This window comes from Ascaphus truei, unplaced genomic scaffold (genome assembly GCF_040206685.1).
Source record: "Ascaphus truei isolate aAscTru1 unplaced genomic scaffold, aAscTru1.hap1 HAP1_SCAFFOLD_2523, whole genome shotgun sequence".
NCBI classification, from domain to species: domain Eukaryota; kingdom Metazoa; phylum Chordata; class Amphibia; order Anura; family Ascaphidae; genus Ascaphus; species Ascaphus truei.
This window is the reverse complement of record NW_027455454.1, coordinates 320-24,240: the sequence shown is the minus strand read 5'-3', so window position 1 is coordinate 24,240 and position 23,921 is coordinate 320. Positions and strand designations below refer to the sequence as shown.

At 45.0% G+C, this 23,921-nt stretch overlaps 1 long non-coding RNA gene across 2 annotated transcripts in view; it reads left to right on the top strand.

The window, feature by feature from the left end:
* Positions 1-21,891, top strand: part of LOC142481325 (uncharacterized) — a 29,943-nt gene extending 8,052 nt beyond the window's left edge. The window contains exons 3-5 of one of the 2 annotated variants that reach the window (XR_012795744.1): positions 16,191-16,286; positions 17,205-17,258; positions 21,503-21,891. This is a non-coding gene — a long non-coding RNA (uncharacterized LOC142481325). The remainder of the gene's footprint in view (positions 1-16,190; positions 16,287-17,204; positions 17,259-21,502) is intronic. The other variant, XR_012795743.1, reaches the window with a different exon arrangement.
* Positions 21,892-23,921: the final 2,030 nt, after the last annotated feature.

Sequence of the window (23,921 nt, the reverse complement as noted above, 5' to 3'; positions counted from 1 at the left end):
CACAATCAGCTGACGCCGCAACCCGCTAGTCGGGTCCGAAAGTGTGGATTCCCCCCAGCTGCAGTCTCCGGGAAGACGCTGCGTCGTCCACGTCGATGCTCACTTTGTCTGAGCTACCACGCGTGAACTAATATGTAAGGGCGGATTTGTTTTTACTTGTTTTAATATATAAACACATTTTTATACACCCATCTCTCTGTGTAATACCTATCTGTGCTGGACCATACTACAACACGATTGGGGAGGATTGCCCGAGTATCACCAGATAAGAGGGCTACACTATCTGTGACCATCACCAGGAGACCCGGGGCGGACGGAGTTACCTTTCAGTGCCACCTGGCCTTACTGGGCCATGTGAGTTGTGGCATTGCCCACTTGTAAAAGACATTTACCAGCATCCCATATTGGATGACATACAATCCTACACTGTGTGTCTTATTCTTTATTCGTCACATATGATTCTACGCTCCCTGAAAACAACATTAAATGGGCAATGGATGGAAGGGAAGTAAACATAATTATGCCCCTCTATAGTTTCTGAATGTCTCTCCGCTATATCATCCTGAATGGCCCTCCGCCGACAAACTTAATAAGGCAAAAACGGAGCTCCTCAGACTTCCTCCCAAACCTGGCCCTACTACCTCCTTCCACATTACTGTTGGAAGTACCATCATTCACCCAGTAGCCCAAGCACGCTGCCTAGGGGTCACACTCGATTACTCTCTCTTTCTCCTCTCATATTCAAAAGGTAGCTAAAACCTGTTGTTTTTTTTCTCTGCAATATAACAAAGATACGCCCTTTCCTCTGTTGCTCGACTGCTAAAACTCTGAATCAGGCCCTCATTCTCTCCCGTCTCAACTACTATAACCTCCTGCTGTCCGGCCTTCCTGCCTCTCACCTGTCTCCCCTACAATCTATCCTAAACGCTGCGGCCAGAATCACTCTACTCTTTCCTAAATCTGTTTCTGCGTCTCCTCTCATGAAATCCCTCTCCTGGCTTCCTATCAAATCCCGCATCTCACACTCACACTCCTCACTTTTAAAGCTTTACACTTTTCTGCCCCTCCTTACATCTCAGCCCTAATTTCTCGTTATGCACCATCCCGGCTCTTGCGTTCTGCTCAAGGATGTCTTCTGTCTACCAACTTTGTATCTAAAGCCCTCTCCCGCCTTAAACCCTTCTCACTGACTGCCCCACACCTCTGGAATGCCCTTCCCCTCAGTACCCGACTAGCACCCTCTCTATCCACCTTTAAGACCCACTTTAAACCACACCAGCTTAAGGAAGCATAGGAGTAGCTTTGAGTGATAGTTTTACACCACATACATAAACCTCGACCCCTTGCAGCTTACCAGAACGCTGGTTTTAATCCGGATACGTATTGTTACTACCACAATTTATTAAGATACTAGCTTTTGTGCCCGGCTTCACCCGAGGAATGTAATATTGAATATATGTCCCCGCCCCCCCCCCCCCATTGGTACATCTCCCCTCGCTGCCGTCACAGCTCCACGCCCCCCCCCCCATTGGTACATCTCCCCCTGCTGGTGGCACATTTTCCAGGCCCCCCCCATTGGTACATCTCCCCCCGCTAGCTGGCACATCTCCCCCCCACATCTCACATCACACACAGAGACACACAAAGCCCCGATCTAGGCAAGGATACGCCCCTCCCTTAGTAGTCACTGTCACAGTGACTTTATGGCAGGCTGTAATTTACACCAAAATATATATATATAATATAAAATATAAAAATATAACTGGGTCTGAACTGGGACGAGACTTAGATACGATAAAATATAATTTATTCCTTGATAAAGGTGAACACAACAGATATACAAATAACAGGCAAAATATGGACACTTACTTACAGTAGCGACATACTTTATCGCACTAAATGCCGGCGGCATGCCGGGATCTACCCCAGCTGCCGCCAGTAATATCCGCGCGCCGCCGCGTTTCCCACACGCACCCCCCCTCCACCTCGCGCGCAATTTACTATCCTTCCGGACCCCGAGCCCGGCTTCTGCTCTGCCCTTCTGCTTCCCCGCACCCCCGCTTACCTTAATTTGATGTCCAGGGGTGTCGGGGAAGCCTGGGGAAGCCGGGGAAGACGGGGAAGCCGGGCGCGCCTGTGACTGTGACGTCACAGTGCGCCGCCACGCGCCGCGGCTACCCGCTTCCCAGCCTCATACAGCCAGCGGCATTTGCTCGAATAAGAGCTGCCGCTGCTGTAAAATGGAAATGATGAAGCAGTCATATCTGGACTGGCAGTTCATACAGTAATCTTCATAGTCATCAAGACACCAAAGACATGAATGACCTCTGGCATGAAGACATTGCATAGCGTTTCTCTCAGCAATCAAGATGGTATAGAAAAGACAAAGGATAAAGGGTGGACAACAGTTTATAAACCTTCTGTGCCCTATCCTTAACATTAGGTACAGTTGATTGGTCTTCAATTAACTCTAGCCACTCATTAACGTGGGAACACCTTTTGATACATGCCCCCCTGCTAGCTGGTACATGCGCAGTAGAGCTCTGGGGTCTCATTTCTGTAACCCCTCCTCTGCATCAGGAATGCCAGCTAGTCTACCAGATTGGATTCCTGGCAGGATATTCTTTGTTGTGAGGTGTGAACTGGAACACTTGAAGACTGCTCTGGTTTGAGTAATCTCCGCCCTCATGTAAACAGAGGAGGTGACAAAATCCTTTGAACCATACTTAAGTCCTAGACATTGGGTCGCCTTTCTGGCCATATGCTACCCTGGTATGCAAAGGAATTTCCTCTGGGTTTTACCCATACCTTGGAACACAGTATGAAAGATAAAACATAAACATATTAAAATATCCGGTTCCGTTGGGTCCAGCAGGTCCACACTTCCCAGTTCTCAATGCCGGAACTGGGACACCCTATGGTCCAATTTGCGACTTGCTACGACCTTCGGAACTGGAGATACACAAATACTCTTAAAACCGTTTCTCATTGTAATACAAAAAACTCCGCTGTAAATTAAATCACGTTTTTTCACTAAATCCCCATTGAAAACAACGGGCTCCGCCGCCATAGACTTTCAATGGCAAACCGCCGCCGCTGGCGGCTATGGGAATCCGCCGCCATAGACTTTCAACAGGGCGACGCCGCCGTTGAAGTCAATGGCGGTTTTCCGCCATAGCCGGTCAATGGAGATTGGCCGCCATTGGAATCTATGGGAAAAGTCCCGAACTTTCAAGGGGGTCCATACTCCGTCGGGTTGGTCCAAGAGGGTCAAGGATGGTTCTGCAGCGATGACAGAGCAGTGACTACAGGTACCCCAAACCCTGATCCTCTGGACCCTCCGGAACCGGAGCTATGGATTCCCAAATTTCAGCTTTTCACACTTAGCCGGTTTCCTGAGCCGTTTCTGCCGCCGCCATTGGAACCTATGGCGCGACCCGCTCTTCTCGGTTCGACCCTTATCGGGGGTCTAGGATACGGGGACCCGGTTGTGGTCGAGTGGGGTGAGGTCTAGGAACTAGGGGCAGAAAGAATTTTATTTCTATGTGCTCTAGAACTGTTTATTCCCACGCCACTTGTCGTTGAACTTGACTTGTTAAGTGATCAAAGCTCTCCTCTTGAAAATGTATCCGCTTTGCGGTTAAGCGGTTTGGACGGCAGCCAACTCGTTCCTGGAAAGCTCTTTCGATTATTCTCCATTGAAGTCAATGGGCCCATTGACTTACAATGGGAAACCGCCGCTCCTCCTCTCGGACGCCATCTGCTGGTCTTCTCAGGAAACAGGACCCAACAGCAAGATTCGCCATTGAAACACATGGAGCCCAATGGCGGCCTATGGGACACTGCAAAATGGTGGCTGAAAAGGCGGGAAAATTACACAAAGGGCTATAATCACTAAACAACTATTAACCCTTGTGCTCCCGGATGGATCCTAGTGTGGGTGTGATGCAGACACTGATATAACAATAAAACAGGGGAACAGTGGAATATACATTTTCAGGTTATAACAAGGGTTAAATCACATTTCTGGGCCTCAGCCCAGTTAACCCCTTGTCTCCCTGGTGAGGTTAGAGGGTGGCCAATTGGGGTGTAACCCCTTTAATCCCGGGCCAAATCCTCCCCATCGTCACAGTCACGCCCCCCGCTCCTGCTCTAACAGATTTGCTGGACAGCCAAGGGAAACTTAGAATGTCCATAATTTGGGAGGTGAGTCACATTGGAAGCTCAAAATAGTTGCGTTGACCTACAAATCCGCAGCAGAATGTCCAGTGAAAGTTTTGTTGTGCTACGTGGTGCCGTTTCTGAGATTTCGATGCTTCTGACATACATACATACAAACAAACAAATAGACGGGATGCAACTTAGAATTATAGTATAGATACATAATGGAGAATGTCTTAAATTATATTGTGAATGTCTTAATATAGAAAGAAAGGGTAATGCTCACAACAAATTCAAAAGGTTTTGAGATGTCTGTCTAAAGAGATATATCTAATATTACAGAAATTGCCTAAATGGGCAAGTATAAAACTTTAAGGACCCCAAAATTAGCACTTATAATTCTAATATATCTCTAGGTTGAATACAAAACGAGGTCCTATCTGTCACGGTAGCTGGGGATAGGTTATAATATACACAAAATATCTGGGTTGAATTGAACACGACTTAGATATAATAAATATAGTTTATTTCTTAAAGAAGGAGAACACACAGGATTATACAAATTACAGACAAGAAATAGTACTTACTTAGGGGTTGGACAATGAAGCAATCAGGTACAGGATTGGCAATTCATTCAGCAATACAGGTTCAGATGAAGACATCACGAAAGACACTGGGTATAGGGCTTACACTCGTTTATATGGAGTTTCAGCCCCATACCCTAACATTGGGTGCCTGAAAGTCTACCAGACTTGTATCTGGTCAGGAAACCCGTTTGTCTGTAGGTGTGAATTGTGGCACTTACAGACCACTCAGGCTCTGCGTTTCTCAGCCCTATTGTACACAATCAGAGTGGTCAATCCTTTGATCAGGGGGACTGTTGTAAACAAAGCGTTGCCCTCCTGAACATTAACATAAGGCAGAGCCAGTAACTTTCCCGGGCTTTTATACCAGCCTTACAAAACAGTATATTCTTTAATATCTACACATATTAAAATAATCCGTTCTGTGGGTCTGAGCGGGCTGAAATTTGCCAGGTCCTCATGCCGGAGGACCCTTGCCATAGTGGCCATATATCAGCCTTCCACGACCCCCAGAACCGGAGATACAAAAAACAAGTTAAAATCCCCTATTAACTTTAATGCAGGATTCTCTGCTATAAGCTAAAAGAAACCAGATCTAAAACCTATTATAAGGGCTGATGTCTATGAAGGGAATGATGAAAATGTAGAGACCTTGTGGATAGAAATTAGCAGTGGAGGTAAAAGTATAAAGAAAATGTTTGTGGGAATATGCTATAAACCACCAAATATCTGTGAGATTGAGGAAGCTAAAATACATTTGCAAATGGAGAAGGCATCAAAACTGGGTCATGTTTGCATAATGGGGGATTTTAATTATCCAGACATAGACTGGGGCAATGAGATTAGCGTTACAACAAAAGGAAACAGGTTTTTGGGGGTGCTTAAAGATAATTATATGACCCAAATTATTGAGGAACCAACCAGGAGAGGGCAGTTCTGGATTTGGTCATATCAAACAATGTAGAAGTAATAACAAATATTCAAGTCCTGGAACATTTGGGTAACAGTGATCATAACATGGTCTCATTTGAAATAAATTATCAAAAAACAGATTACTTGGGTTCAACAAAGACTTTAAACTTTAGAAAGGCAGATTTTAATAAACTGAGGTCTAATCTAGTAGTAATACAATGGGATGATGTTTTTGCAGGGAAAAATGTAGAAGATAAATGGGCAGTCTTTAAAACATTGTTAGAAAAGCACGCTTATCAGTGTATACCCTTGGGTAATAAGTATAAAATAAATAAATCAAAACCAATGTGGCTAAATAAACAGGTAGGGGAGGAAATGGACAAGAAGAGGAAGGCGTTTAGATTCTTTAAGTCAGAAGGGACAGAGACATCGTATCAGAATTATAAGGAATGTAACAAAAATTGCAAAAGGGCAATCAAATTAGCAAAAATGGATAATGAAAAAAGGATTGCAATAGAAAGTAAGGTCAACCCTAAAAAATTCTTTAAGTACCTTAATAACAAAAAAATGAGAAAAGAAAATATAGGACCCTTTCAGTGTGAGATGGGTAGGCAGATTATTGGAGATAAGGAAAAAGCAGAGGTATTAAACAAATTCTTTGCCTCTGTGTTTACCAGGGAAGAATCAAGTTCTATAGTAGTGCCGCAGGAGGAAGCCACAACCTCCATATTAATGACCAATTGGTTAACTGAGGAAGAAGTTCATAAGCGACTTGAAAAAATTAAAGTAAAAAAGGCACCTGGCCCCGATGGCATACATCCAAGAGTTCTCAAGGAGTTAAGCTCAGTAATAGCCAAACCATGATATTTAATATTCAAGGACTCCATTTCCACAGGCTCAGTACCACAAGATTGGCGTAAAGCAGATGTGGTGCCTATATTTAAAAAGGGAGCTAGATCACACCCGGGGAATTACAGACCTGTAAGCCTGACTTCAATAGTAGGGAAACTACTTGAAGGTTTAATACGGGATAATATTCAGGAATACCTAATGGAAAACAAAATTATTAGTAATAGTCAGCATGGATTTATGAAGGATAGATCTTGCCAAACTAACCTTATTTGTTTCTTTGAGGAGGTAAGTAGGAATTTAGACCAGGGTAATGTAGTTGATCTGGTCTACTTAGATTTTGCAAAGGCTTTTGATACGGTTTCACACAAGAGGTTGGTGTACAAAATAAAGAAAATTGGACTCAGTAATAATATATGCACCTGGATTGAAAACTGGTTAAAGGACAGACAACAGAGGGTTGTCATAAATGGAACTTTTTCAGGTTGGGCTAAAGTCGTGAGTGGAGTACCTCAAGGATCGGTACTGGGACCCCTGCTTTTTAACTTGTTTATTAATGACCTTGAGGTTGGGATCGAGAGCAAAGTCTCCATCTTTGCTGATGATACTAAATTGTGTAAGGTAATAGAATCAGAGCAGGACGTAATTTCTCTTCAGAAGGACTTGGAGAGACTGGAAACGTGGGCAGGTAAATGGCAGATGAGGTTTAATACAGATAAATGTAAGGTTATGCATTTGGGATGCAAGAATAAAAAGGCGACTTACAAATTAAATGGAGATATATTGGGGGAATCCTTGATGGAGAAGGATTTAGGAGTGCTTGTAGACAGCAGGCTTAGCAATAGTGCCCAATGTCATGCAGTAGCTGCAAAGGCAAATGAGATCTTATCTTGCATCAAACGGGCAATGGATGGAAGGGAAGTAAACATAATTATGCCCCTTTACAAAGCATTAGTAAGACCACACCTTGAATATGGAGTACAATTTTGGGCACCAATCCTAAGAAAAGACATTATGGAACTAGAGAGAGTGCAGAGAAGAGCCACCAAATTAATAAAGGGGATGGACATTCTAACTTATGAGGAGAGGCTAGCTAAATTAGATTTATTTACATTAGAAAAGAGGCGTCTTAGAGGGGATATGATAACTATATACAAATATATTCAGGGACAATACAAGGAGCTTTCAAAAGAACTATTCATCCCACGGGCAGTACAAAGGACTTGGGGCCATCCCTTAAGGTTGGAGGAAAGGAAATTTCACCAGCAACAAAGGAAAGGATTCTTTACAGTAAGGGCAGTTAAAATGTGGAATTCATTACCCATGGAGACTGTGATGGCAGATACAATAGATTTGTTCAAAAAAAGGTTGGACATCTTTTTAGATGGGAAAGGTATACATGGCTATACCAAATAAGTATACATGGGAAGTATGTTGATCCAGGGAATAATCCAATTGCCAATTCTTGGAGTCAGGAAGGAATTAATTTTTCCCCTAAATGGGGTTTTTTGTTTGCCTTCCTCTGGATCAATAAGTATAGATATAGGATAAAGTATCTGTTGTCTAAATATAGCATAGGTTGAACTTGATGGACGGAAGTCTTTTTTCAACCTCATCTACTATGTAACTATGTAACAGCGTTTCACTCTCCTATTGAAATCAATGGGCTCCGCCGCTATAGGCTTTCAATGGAGCAACGCCGCCATTGAAGTCAATGGGAAAACCACAATTTTCACATTTGCCCATACTCCGTCTGGTTGATCGGAGAGGGCTGGAAATGGCCATGCAGTCATGCCGGAGCAGTGACTACATGCGACCCAAATCCCAGCCCTCTGGTACTCACAGAACCGGAGATATGGGCTTACCCTTTTTACACTTTCGGACTTAGCCCTTTCAAAACTACGCGGCTTTCTTCCATTAGAATCAATAGGGCCATAGGATTCAATGGGACCTCCGCTACTATTGAAGTTAATGGGAAATACACACTTTTTAACAGTTAACCCTACTCCGTCCGGTTGAGGGGAGAGGGCTGGAAATTGCCATGCTGTCATGCCGGAGCAGTGACTACATCCTTGCCAAATCCCAACCCTTTGGTCCCCGCGGAACCAGAGTTATGGGTTTTCAGTTTACCTTGTTTCACACGTAGTGTTTGAAAGCCACGCGGCTTTCTCCGCCATTACGGTCAATGGTAGGACCCTCCTGGCCGGCGCGACCCTTTCCCGCCGCCATTACTTGTCGGACCCTGTTGGGGTCAAGTGAGGGGGTTCCTAACATCTAGGGGCAAAAGGAATTTTATTTCTAGGTGTCCTAGAACAGAAGTTCCCACGCCAATTGGCCGTGAACTTGACCGAGGCCCTAGTTCCCACGCCAATTGCGCGATCAAAGCTCTTTTGTGACAATGTTGCACCTCTTGCGGTTTTGCGGTCTGGCAGGCTGCCAGCTCGTCTCCGGAGGTCGAAGTCGAGGAATCCCCATTGAAATGCATTACTCCATTCACTTTCAACGGGGAAACACCGCTCCTCCTCTCGAGCGCCACCTGCAGGTCTTCTACGGAAACGGGCCCAAATCGCCGGAATCTCCATAGGGTTACATGGGGCTGTAATGGCGACCTATGGAGAGACTGCAAAATGGAGCCTGCAAAGGCGGGAAAAGGGACAAAGGGCCATAAACACAGAATTAATAGTAACCCTCTCCCTCCCGCATAGATCCCAGTGTATGTGTTGGTGCAGACACTGGAATGGGAACAATACATATTCACAGGGGATACACAGTTGGTGCTGAAGCAGGGGCATAACTACAGTACTAGACATCATTCCAGTTAACCCCTCGCCTCCCAGGTGAGAGCAGGGGGTGGCCAAATGGGGTGTAACCCCTTTAATACCGGGCCAAACCCCCTCTCCCATGACACTATCATCAACGAATAGGGAGATTGTCATGGTGGAACAGAACTTATCAACACTTTTATAGTTTTGGGATTCTCGATTGAACACAACGAGGACAAAATAAATTGTCATTTATTTCCTTAATAGACAAACACACGACAGCTTCAGAATACACGTAATACAACACTTACTGAGATGGGGAAACAAAATCAATTGTCCTTTGCGAGAAAGCGCAAGAAATGCAGTCTCTGGTTTAAATCACGTGTTTCTTGTTAGCTTGGATATAGTGAATTTCATTCTTATTTCCACCGGGCCGCTCCATGTCCATACTCCGTGTGTGGATTCTTCTTCAAGAATGAATTCCTGATGTAGAAGTTTTCACCTTCTGCAAATTGTCCCAATCTGTCCCCACGTTCATTCCTGTTACAGTGACACACACACACACACGTTCATTCCTGTTACAGTGACACACACACACACACGTTCATTCCTGTTACAGTGACACACACACACACACACACGTTCATTCCTGTTACAGTGACACACACACGTCATTCATTCCTGTTACAGTGACACACACAGACACGTTCATTCCTGTTACAGTGACACACACACACACACGTTCATTCCTGTTACAGTGACACACACGTCATTCATTCCTGTTACAGTGACACACACAGACACGTTCATTCCTGTTACAGTGACACACACACACGTTCATTCCTGTTACAGTGACACACACGTTCATTCCTGTTACAGTGACACACACACACACGTTCATTCCTGTTACAGTGACACACACACACACGTTCATTCCTGTTACAGTGACACACACGTTCATTCCTGTTACAGTGACACACACGTTCATTCCTGTTACAGTGACACACACACACACGTTCATTCCTGTTACAGTGACACACACACATTCATTCGTTACAGTGACACACACACACATTCATTCCTGTTACAGTGACACACACACACGTTCATTCCTGTTACAGTGACACACACACATTCATTCGTTACAGTGACACACGTTCATTCCTGTTACAGTGACACACACACACACATTCATTCCTGTTACAGTGACACACACGTTCATTCCTGTTACAGTGACACACACGCACGTTCATTTCTGTTACAGTGACACACACACACACGTTCATTCCTGTTAGTGACACACACACACACGTCCATTCCTGTTAGTGACACACACACGTTCATTCCTGTTACAGTGACATACACACACACGTTCATTCCTGTTAGTGACACACACACGTTCATTCCTGTTACAGTGACATACACACACACGTTCATTCCTGTTACAGTGACACACACACACACACACGTTCATTCCTGTTACAGTGACACACACACACACACACGTTCATTCCTGTTACAGTGACACACACACACACGTTCATTCCTGTTAGTGACACACACACGTTCATTCCTGTTACAGTGACATACACACACGTTCATTCCTGTTACAGTGACACACACACACACACACACGTTCATTCCTGTTAGTGACACACACACACACGTCCATTCCTGTTAGTGACACACACACGTTCATTCCTGTTACAGTGACATACACACACACGTTCATTCCTGTTAGTGACACACACACGTTCATTCCTGTTACAGTGACATACACACACACGTTCATTCCTGTTACAGTGACACACACACACACACACACACGTTCATTCCTGTTACAGTGACACACACACACACACACGTTCATTCCTGTTACAGTGACACACACCTAATACACAGAGCGCCATTACTGATAAGCTTTTCCCATATACACGGTTTCTCTTTTTATCAAGAGGGTGGTTGGTGTAGATAGAGCACAGCTCCAGACGCCCTGCAATGTGAAGCAGGGAAAACAAAACCAGGCCACTCCGCAGCAGTATCAAATTTGTATTTTGCCAACTAACACATACAGGGAACAAAAATAGGACAGATAGAACGCACCTACGCGTTTCGTACAGGGGTTATACTTTATCAAGTATGATACATTCCATTCCTGTTACAGTGACACACACACACGTCATTCCTGTTACAGTGACACACACACACACGTTCATTCCTGTTACAGTGACACACACACGTCATTCCTGTTACAGTGACACACACACGTTCATTCCTGTTACAGTGACACACACACACGTTCATTCCTGTTACAGTGACACACACACGTTCATTCCTGTTACAGTGACACACACACACGTTCATTCCTGTTACAGTGACACACACACGTCATTCCTGTTACAGTGACACACACACACACACACGTTCATTCCTGTTACAGTGACACACACACACACGTTCATTCCTGTTACAGTGACACACACACACGTTCATTGCTGTTACAGTGACACACACACACACACACACACACGTTCATTCCTGTTACAGTGACACACACACACACACACGTTCATTCCTGTTACAGTGACACACACACACACGTCATTCATTCCTGTTACAGTGACACACACACACACACGTTCATTGCTGTTACAGTGACACACACACACACACGTTCATTCCTGTTACAGTGACACACACACACACGTCATTCATTCCTGTTACAGTGACACACACACAAACACACACGTTCATTCCTGTTACAGTGACACACACACACGTTCATTCCTGTTACAGTAACACACACACGTTCATTCCTGTTACAGTGACACACACGTTCATTCCTGTTACAGTGACACACACACACACGTTCATTGCTGTTACAGTGACACACACACACACACGTTCATTCCTGTTACAGTGACACACACACACACACACACACGTTCATTCCTGTTACAGTGACACACACACACACGTCATTCATTCCTGTTACAGTGACACACACACACACGTTCATTGCTGTTACAGTGACACACACACACACACGTTCATTCCTGTTACAGTGACACACACACACACGTTCATTGCTGTTACAGTGACACACACACACACGTTCATTCCTGTTACAGTGACACACACACACACGTCATTCATTCCTGTTACAGTGACACACACACACACGTTCATTGCTGTTACAGTGACACACACACACACACGTTCATTCCTGTTACAGTGACACACACACACGTTCATTGCTGTTACAGTGACACACACACACGTTCATTCCTGTTACAGTGACACACACACACACGTCATTCATTCCTGTTACAGTGACACACACACACGTTCATTGCTGTTACAGTGACACACACACACACACACACGTTCATTCCTGTTACAGTGACACACACACACGTCATTCATTCCTGTTACAGTGACACACACACACACGTTCATTGCTGTTACAGTGACACACACACACACACACACGTTCATTCCTGTTACAGTGACACACACACACACGTCATTCATTCCTGTTACAGTGACACACACACGTCATTCATTCCTGTTACAGTGACACACACACGTTCATTCCTGTTACAGTGACACACACGCACGTTCATTCCTGTTACAGTGACACACGCATGTTCATTCCTGTTACAGTGACACACACACACACGCGTTCATTCCTGTTACAGTGACACACACACACGTTCATTCCTGTTACAGTGACACACACACGTTCATTCCTGTTACAGTGACACACACACACGTTCATTCCTGTTATAGTGACACACACACACGTTCATTCCTGTTATAGTGACACACACACACGTTCATTCCTGTTACAGTGACACACACACACGTTCATTCCTGTTAGTGACACACACACACGTTCATTCCTGTTACAGTGACACACACACACACACACACACACACACACACACACACACACACACACACACGTTCATTGCTGTTACAGTGACACACACACGTCATTCATTCCTGTTACAGTGACACACACACACACGTTCATTGCTGTTACAGTGACACACACACACACACACGTTCATTCCTGTTACAGTGACACACACACACGTTCATTGCTGTTACAGTGACACACACACACACACACACACGTTCATTCCTGTTACAGTGACACACACACACACGTCATTCATTCCTGTTACAGTGACACACACACACGTTCATTGCTGTTACAGTGACACACACACACACACGTTCATTCCTGTTACAGTGACACACACACACACGTCATTCATTCCTGTTACAGTGACACACACACACGTTCATTGCTGTTACAGTGACACACACACACACACGTTCATTCCTGTTACAGTGACACACACACACACGTTCATTGCTGTTACAGTGACACACACACACACACGTTCATTCCTGTTACAGTGACACACACACACACGTTCATTGCTGTTACAGTGACACACACACACACGTTCATTCCTGTTACAGTGACACACACACACACGTCATTCATTCCTGTTACAGTGACACACACACACACGTTCATTGCTGTTACAGTGACACACACACACACACGTTCATTCCTGTTACAGTGACACACACACACGTTCATTGCTGTTACAGTGACACACACACACGTTCATTCCTGTTACAGTGACACACACACACACGTCATTCATTCCTGTTACAGTGACACACACACACGTTCATTGCTGTTACAGTGACACACACACACACACACACGTTCATTCCTGTTACAGTGACACACACACACGTCATTCATTCCTGTTACAGTGACACACACACACGTTCATTGCTGTTACAGTGACACACACACACACACACACGTTCATTCCTGTTACAGTGACACACACACACACGTCATTCATTCCTGTTACAGTGACACACACACGTCATTCATTCCTGTTACAGTGACACACACACGTTCATTCCTGTTACAGTGACACACACGCACGTTCATTCCTGTTACAGTGACACACGCATGTTCATTCCTGTTACAGTGACACACACACACACGCGTTCATTCCTGTTACAGTGACACACACACACGTTCATTCCTGTTACAGTGACACACACACGTTCATTCCTGTTACAGTGACACACACACACGTTCATTCCTGTTATAGTGACACACACACACGTTCATTCCTGTTATAGTGACACACACACGCGTTCATTCCTGTTACAGTGACACACACACACGTTCATTCCTGTTAGTGACACACACACACGTTCATTCCTGTTACAGTGACACACACACACACACACACACACACACACACACACACACACACACACACGTTCATTGCTGTTACAGTGACACACACACGTCATTCATTCCTGTTACAGTGACACACACACACACGTTCATTGCTGTTACAGTGACACACACACACACACACGTTCATTCCTGTTACAGTGACACACACACACGTTCATTGCTGTTACAGTGACACACACACACACACACACACGTTCATTCCTGTTACAGTGACACACACACACACGTCATTCATTCCTGTTACAGTGACACACACACACGTTCATTGCTGTTACAGTGACACACACACACACACGTTCATTCCTGTTACAGTGACACACACACACACGTCATTCATTCCTGTTACAGTGACACACACACACGTTCATTGCTGTTACAGTGACACACACACACACACGTTCATTCCTGTTACAGTGACACACACACACACGTCATTCATTCCTGTTACAGTGACACACACACGTCATTCATTCCTGTTACAGTGACACACACACGTTCATTCCTGTTACAGTGACACACACGCACGTTCATTCCTGTTACAGTGACACACGCATGTTCATTCCTGTTACAGTGACACACACGTTCATTCCTGTTACAGTGACACACACACACGTTCATTCCTGTTACAGTGACACACACACGTTCATTCCTGTTACAGTGACACACACACACGTTCATTCCTGTTATAGTGACACACACACACGTTCATTCCTGTTACAGTGACACACACACACGTTCATTCCTGTTAGTGACACACACACACGTTCATTCCTGTTACAGTGACACACACACGTTCATTCCTGTTACAGTGACACACACACACACACACACACACACACACACACACACACACACACACACACACACACACACACACACACACACGTTCATTCCTGTTACAGTGACACACACACATGTTCATTCCTGTTACAGTGACATACATAGTGACACACATACAGTGACACACAGTGACACACATACACAGTGACACACATACATAGTGACATACATACACAGTGAAACACATACACAGTGGCACACATAGTGATACACAGTGACACACACACACACAGTGGCACACATACATAGTGACACACATACACAGTGACACACATACATAGTGACACACACACACACAGTGACACACATACACAGTGACACACAGTGACACACACACAGTGACACACACACACAGTGGCACACATACATAGTGACACACACACACAGTGACACACATACACAGTGACACACATACATAGTGACACACATACATAGTGACACACATACATAGTGAAACACATACACAGTGACACTCACAGTGACACTCACAGTGACACTCTCAGTGACACACACACACACACACACACACACACACACACACACACACACACACACAGTGACACACACACACACACACACACACACACACACACACACACACACACACACACACAGTGACACACACACACACACACACACACACACACACACACACACACACACACAGTGACACACACAGTGACACACATACATTGCGACACACACAGTGACACACACACAGTGACACACACAGGGCGGGGTTATTGCTAACCAATGAGAATGTGATTACAGACCTAACGCGTCATCCTTTGCTTCCGAGTGACAGCCGCTCTGGCCAATAGGAAGCGCCTCTACCCCGCAGCAGAGGAGACTGCCCCGCGCTGTCCGGTGAGTGACGCTCAGTGCTATACCGCGGGGGTTACTGTATACCGCGGGCGGTTTACAGCTAATCCGGGTGTGAGAGGGTCCCGGGTCTCTGAGTGGGGGAGGACACGGCGCGGGACCGGGAAGAGGTCACCGAGTCCTTCACAGCTTACAGTGCGCATGCGCAGGAGACAGCGGGCTGGTTGCATGCGCAGGAGGCGGGCGGGTTACAGTGCGCATGCGCAGGAGACGGCGGCTGGTTACAGTGCGCATGCGCGACAGTGCTGGGAGCGAGGCTTGGAACGCAGTGACCTCTGGCTGCACATGAACCTCCCATGTGACAGTGTGACCTGTTATCTCCTGTAGTATGCGGGTATTTCTGCTGGGCGTTTAAAATATGGCCTCTATTGTGTGTGTGTGCGTGCGTGTCAGATAGCTTTGTGTGTGTCAGATAGCTGTGTGTGTGTGTGTGTGTGTGTGTGTGTGTGTGTGTGTGTGTGTGTGTGTGTGTGTGTGTGTGTGTGTGTCACACGTAACAATCATATAAAAAATCAAATACATGATGGGAATAAGTGCTTCAGACATACTGTATAAGTAATATTAAGGAAAAGGAGTCCCTGCTCCGAGGAGCTTACAGTCTAACTGGTAGGGAGGACATACAGAGACAGTAGGAGGGCGTTCTGGTAAGTGCGTCTGCAGGGGGCCACGGTCAGTGCGTGAGGTGCACAGTATCAGCCACGGAGCTACTCGTATGCTTCGTTACAGAGGTGTGTTTTAAGACGGGTCTTAAAGGTGGACAGAGATGGTGCCAGTCGGATATTGTATTGTATGTAGGTTAAATGGCTCTCAATCTTGGTTACACGCATGTCACACAGATGTGTAATGTACACGTGTGCATGCCACAGTCTACCTCTGACCTCCACCTTTCTCTGATTTCTGCAGAAGCCGCGAGGATGTTGGGCGTACGTCTGATCTACAACGCTGCAAAGCGAGCAGGTGTGTACTGTTCTATACAGCAGCAGTGCTCAAACTCCCCACACCTGCGTCCCCCCTACCTGCTCCCGCCTCGGTCGCGTCACGTCTCCATGGCAACGGGTGTCATTTGGCGCTGCGTTTTCATAGAGACATGTGACCAGAGCCTGGTAAGTAAGTTTACAGAGGCTTCGCGCGCTCAGCGCGGGGCCTTTGTAAACGCTGCGCCCCCAGTTGTATTGTATTGTATGTCTTTATTTATATAGCGCCATTAATGTACATAGTGCTTCACAGCAGTAATACATGTGGTAATCCAATAAATAACAGATAATATAAATAACAGATCGTGGGAATAAGTGCTTTAGACATTAAGGAAGAGTAGTCCCTGCTCCGAGGAGCTTACAGTCTAATTGGTAGATAGGGAGAACGTACAGAGACAGTAGGAGGGAGTTCTGGTAAGTGCATCTGCAGGGGGCCAAGCTTTATGTGCCATGTGTTCAGAATAGCCACAGTGCTATTCATATGCTTCTTTAAGCAAGTGTGTCTTAAGGTGGGTCTTAAAGGTGGATAGAGAGGGTGCTAGTCGGGTACTGAGGGGAAGGGCATTCCAGAGGTGAGGGGCAGTCAATGAAAAAGGTTTAAGGCGGGAGAGGGCTTTAGATACAAAGGGGGTAGAAAGAAGATATCCTTGAGAAGAACGCAAGAGTCTGGATGGTGCATAACGAGAAATTAGGGCTGAGATGTAAGGAGGGGCAGAAGAGTGTAAAGCTTTAAAAGTGAGGAGAAGATCTTTTCTCCCAGGGGTCTCCCCACTATGCTGGCGTGGTTGTGGCGAAGTTGGGGATATTCTGCATATAGTCTGGTCATGTCCCAAAATCCAACAAACTTGGACAGAAGTGTTCACCTTAATACAAAAGATCCGAGAAATCACTGTCCCACATGACCCAGTATATATATTGTTAGGCAAGCCAATAGCCAATATTCCCCGAAAAAAAGCTAGAGTACTAACCCAAATGTTAAATGCTACACGGTGTACAATTGCCAAAAATTGGAAACAACCTGCCCCCCCATCCTTAAACCAAATAAACAATAAAATCTGGCATATAGTTTATATGGAAAAACTCTCAGCCTATCTGAATGGCTCGACCTCACAATTCTCTGAGATTTGGGCTCCTTGGTTTCGCCATGCAGGTATATCCCCATACATAGATTAGAATACTTGGAACAGAGTGGTATATGTGACAGTTAAATTGTTGTGTACAATGCTATATTTTTACAAATGCTATCCCTTCCCCCCCTCCCCTATCCCCCCTTTTATATGTTATATGTTTTGTTAATTTTTCTTTTGTATGAAAAAAAATGTTTAATAAAAATTTAAGTAAAAAAAAAAAAAAAAGTGAGGAGAAGAATGGAGTGTGAGATACGGGATTTGATTGGAAGCCAGGAGAGGGATTTCAGGAGGGGAGATGCTGAGACAGATCTCGGAAAGATAGAGACAAAAACAGAGTAGGGGGAGCGAGGGATGAGTAAAAGCACAGATGGAGAATAAAATGACGAGCGGTAATTACAATTGGTACACCACAATACGGTGGGGGGAGGGGGGGTGGGGATTAAGATGGTAAAAAATTAATCATATAATTGCTTACACGGCCTTGTGCAAACACCCTCTCAAGTTGGTATCTTTGTAGTGGATGGTGCCCCTACTGCAATGATGTGCAGGGGGGGGGGGGGGGATTTAGGAGATATATCAATAAGTACTCACACGGCCCAGTGTGAGTAGAGGTGTAGGGCAGTTGTCTTTCAGGTAAACACCTGCGACCCCCGGTCAGGGATCTTTCAGGGGTGCTGCACACACTCCTGTTAGCAGGCAGGGAGTTCAATACGGGTCTTTCTTTTACTCTTCCCGTTCTGGGTTCCTTCCCCTCCCCGTTCCGTCAGGGGTATGGGTGAGGCAAAAATGATTTAAAGGGATCAGTGATGTTCTTAAAAAACATAAAAGTTTATTAAACATAAAATTGAATCCACAAAAGTTGCACTCACATAATATAGAAAATATCCTGGTGCGCTTCCGTGGCTGTTGATAGCAGTGGTCGCGGCCGCTCTCTACTCCGCGTCCGGAGTCGGAATAGGTGGCTGTTCCTGGCGCGGCTGTGACTGCAAACTGACTCCTTCAGCAACGGAAGCCCCAAAGTTCCAAACTTGGTCAGTGAATTAGAGCAACGCGTTTCGCCGATTGGACGGCTTCCTCAGGCTCATTCAATGACGCACTGAGGGTCAGATGAGCTTATATAGACCCTCAGTTTGCTAATTAATTAAGTAGCATAATATAAATCTTGCCAATGCGTGTAATCAGTGTATTAATCTATACACAAGTGTTAGTCTTCCTATTCTACTCGATCGTCCATTGCAGTTACAATAATGAAATTAATAAAATTGTTATACTTATTTTTGTGTATTTTATTAGCAAGTGTAATTGCTTTCCGTTTGTAATGAGTTAAAACTTGGTGCTATCACCTGATGGTAGTCTTTAGCACCTGTCATATGCATTCTCAATTTGATATATAATAATTTCCATACTGGGCTTTAAGAACAACATTGTTATACCAAAACACAGCAGTGATGTGTGGTGAAACACTCCACTCCCTACTATTTATTTAAGGACTTATGCACACTTTTAGAGTGTATGATTTAGCTATACTAAGATAACTTAATGGTGTAGATTGATTTTGAATAACTATTGTTATCTTAGTGATTAAAAGGTGTGGTTGTGGTGCTGACATCTAGTTGACCATCAATTAAGTGTAACATACTTTTGCTTAGTATGGGTGCATTTTTTTAACATCCAATGGTTTGGAAATGAACATAAATCGCTCTAGAGACATATTGTGTACACTAAAATATAAAAGCAACTAATTTCTGGTTAAACATTAACAAGCATTTGAGTAAAAACAATCGAATTTCTAATAGTCATTTTTCTGATGATCTTTTTTATCTTGCACAAATCAAATGTTAGTGGGGATTTTGGTTGGATTTGGAAATATTTTGGGTCTGTGTTGACAGTGGATTAGCAGATAGTAATACAGTACCGTCTAGATGACAGGTTATATCACCAGACATCTTTAGTAATAAAATGCATTCACTTACTTTATACAATGAAATTTAAAAACACTTTAGTTTTCAAAGACCATGAGGTATAGATAACAACAATTTACATTCAGATTGCTATACAACATAATTAACTATAGTGACAACACCATAATGGTGTTAAAGGCAATATTCAAGATGCCCTTGGCGTCTCTCTCTATATGTCTATTTATTAATTTGTGGTTCCTTATAAGGGTACTTTTTTTTAATATGATGACCAGAAGTTACATTCGACATTGTGAAGCAGGGTAGGGTCTCAATATACATAAGGAGAGAATGAATAAGAAAGAGGGGAGGGGAGGGTGGCGATGGGGGGGGGGGGATATAGAGAGACAGGGAAGAGGCAGGAAGGCCGGACAGCAGGAGGTTACAGTAATCAAGACGGGAGAGAATGAGGGCTTGAGTCAGAGTTTTAGCAGTCGAGCAACAGAGGAAAGGGCGTATCTTTGTTATATTGCGGAGGAAAAAGCGACAGGTTTTAGAAATGTTTTGAATGTGAGGGGCGAATGTGAGAGAGGAGTCGAGTGTGACCCCTAGGCAGCGTGCTTGGGCTACTGGGTGAATGATCGTAGTTCCAACAGTAATGTGGAAGGAGGTAGTAGGGCCAGGTTTGGGAGGAAGTATGAGGAGCTCTGTTTTAGTCATGTTGAGTTTAAGGCGTCGGAGGGCCATCCAGGATGATATCGCAGAGAGACATTCAGAAACTTTGGTTTGTACAGCAGGTGTAAGGTCAGTTTGCGCGCCGCTGCTATACAGCATGTGAAGCTCTGTGTTCTTGTATATTAAACGCATTAAAAGCAGAGTTGCACATACACAATGTCCAGTACGCTCGCCCAGAGCACACGGCTGGAATATGTCCGGGTAATTTTTGCCTTGGAGTCGGAAACTTTCTATGCATCAAATGTTAGAAACTTTCCTGCATTTCACGCGAGCCGGAAATGGAACAAAGCATCCAGACGCATTTCTATTTGCACTTTAGTCCCCCTAGAGTGTCAGCTCTGTGGCTCCCTGCCCGGATACCTGCACATGTTAATGCTGATGTTGGACACACACGTATGGGGGCTGTATGTATAGAAGGGTGGCCTGGCTGTGTAATTGTGCAGACCTGTGACCTCTCTCTCCAGGTCCCCCCTGCTCTCCGATCCTGACCAAGCAGCTCAGCCTCACGCCACAGATCCATTCATACAGTGAGTGACGCATTGGGGACAGTGTGTGACAGTGACAGAAGGGACCTATGGGACTGCAGGGTGACAGTGAGAGAAGGGACCTATGGGACTGCAGGGTGACAGTGAGACAGAAGGGACCTATGGGACTGCAGGGTGACAGTGAGACACAAGGGACCTATGGGACTGCAGGGTGACAGTGAGACACAAGGGACCTATGGGACTGCAGGGTGACAGTGAGACACAAGGGACCTATGGGACTGCAGGGTGACAGTGAGACACAAGGGACCTATGGGACTGCAGGGTGACAGTGAGACACAAGGGACCTATGGGACTGCAGGGTGACAGTGAGACAGAAGGGACCTATGGGACTGCAGGGTGACAGTGAGACAGAAGGGACCTATGGGACTGCAGGGTGACAGTGAGACAGAAGGGACCTATGGGACTGCAGGGTGACAGTGAGACAGAAGGGACCTATGGGACTGCAGGGTGACAGTGAGACAGAAGGGACCTATGGGACTGCAGGGTGACAGTGAGACAGAAGGGACCTATGGGACTGGAGGGTGACAGACAGATCCTATGGGACTGCATAGTGACAGTCAGAGCCTATGGGACTGCAGGGTGACCGTGACAGACAGAAGGAGCCTATGGGACTAAGGTAAGATATTGAGTGCACTGTCCCTCCAAATGTTCTCCCTCGGCTTTCAAGTTCTCCCTGCAGCTCCCAATCTCCCGTGATCAGCGGGGCGCACTCAGCACATATTACACAAAAATAGGAGCGCATGAAAAGAAAACCGGAAAAACCGAAATTAGTACACATTTTAATCATAAAATACACAGATGCCGCAATATTATATCACGTCGCTGCGTGATGACGTCACCTGCGCGTTTCGTGTCAAATTACACTTCTTCAGGGGAGGGTCATAAGCTCTCATAGTGGTGTTTAAATACCTCAATAGGATAATATATCCACCAATGAAAAAGCACCGTCTGAACAATATTGACCTTACCTAATAACTAAACAATACAAAATAAATCTATATTCTCTATTGTTTTCTATTATTTTGCATTTGTGAGAATATAGATTGATTTTGTATTTAGTTATTAGGTAAGATCAATATTTACTATTACTATTAATACATAATTCAATAGGGTCCTGGGGGCTTAGCTCTGATCCATGTGCAGTAAAAGCAAGCTGCGATGGTTTTTAAATATACACATTTTTCTGGCCATCTCTTGCAAATGTTCCTTTTATCTACTTTTTAAAATTTTATTTTAGGCAAGTATCATCTTTTCTTTTTTATATATATTATAAGAAGTGTTTTTCTGTGTTTTTATGTATATGTCAATTAGTCTCTGATTGGAAGGTTGCTATATTTGTTCAGACGATGCTTTTTCATTGGTGGATATATTATCCTATTGAGGTATTTAAACACCACTATGAGAGCTTATGACCATCCCTGAAGTGTCATTTGACACGAAACGCGTAGGTGACGTCATCACCCAGCGACGCACGTCCGTGACGACGGTCTTTTGCGCTGCTGCTACTGCCCAGAGACACCTTGAGGACGCCTTACGGGAGGTTTCCGAGAGCTCAGGTCTGTTCTTCACCATCTGGCAACCTAAGCACTCCCTCTCCCCTTTACCCACTAGGGGTACTCTCGATGTGGTTTTGGGTGTTTGCACCCCATTCCCCTGTGTGTCACGGGCCCCATTTGACCTTAGTGCTCTTCATCTTCATGTAGTGCTGTGTGGCCTCCATTTTGATATAATATTGTGGCATCTGTGTATTTAATGATTAAAATTTGTACTAATTTCGTTTTTTTCCGGTTTTCTTTTCATGCGCTCCTATTTTTGTGTAATATGTGCCTATGGGACTGCAGAGTGACAGACAGAACCTATGGGACTGCAGAGTGACAGAACCTATGGGACTGCAGGGGACAGACAGAACCTATGGGACTGCAGCGTGACAGACAGAACCTATGGGACTGCAGCGTGACAGACAGAACCTATGGGACTGCAGCGTGACACAGAACCTATGGGACTGCAGGGTGACAGATAGAACCTATGGGACTGCAGGGTGACAGACAGAACCTATGGGACTGCAGCGTGACAGACAGAACCTATGGGACTGCAGCGTGACAGACAGAACCTATGGGACTGCAGCGTGACAGACAGAACCTATGGGACTGCAGCGTGACAGACAGAACCTATGGGACTGCAGAGTGACAGAACCTATGGGACTGCAGCATGACAGACAGAACCTATGGGACTGCAGGGTGACAGACGGAACCTATGGGACTGCAGGGTGACAGACGGAACCTATGGGACTGCAGCGTGACAGACGGAACCTATGGGACTGCAGGGTGACAGACGGAAC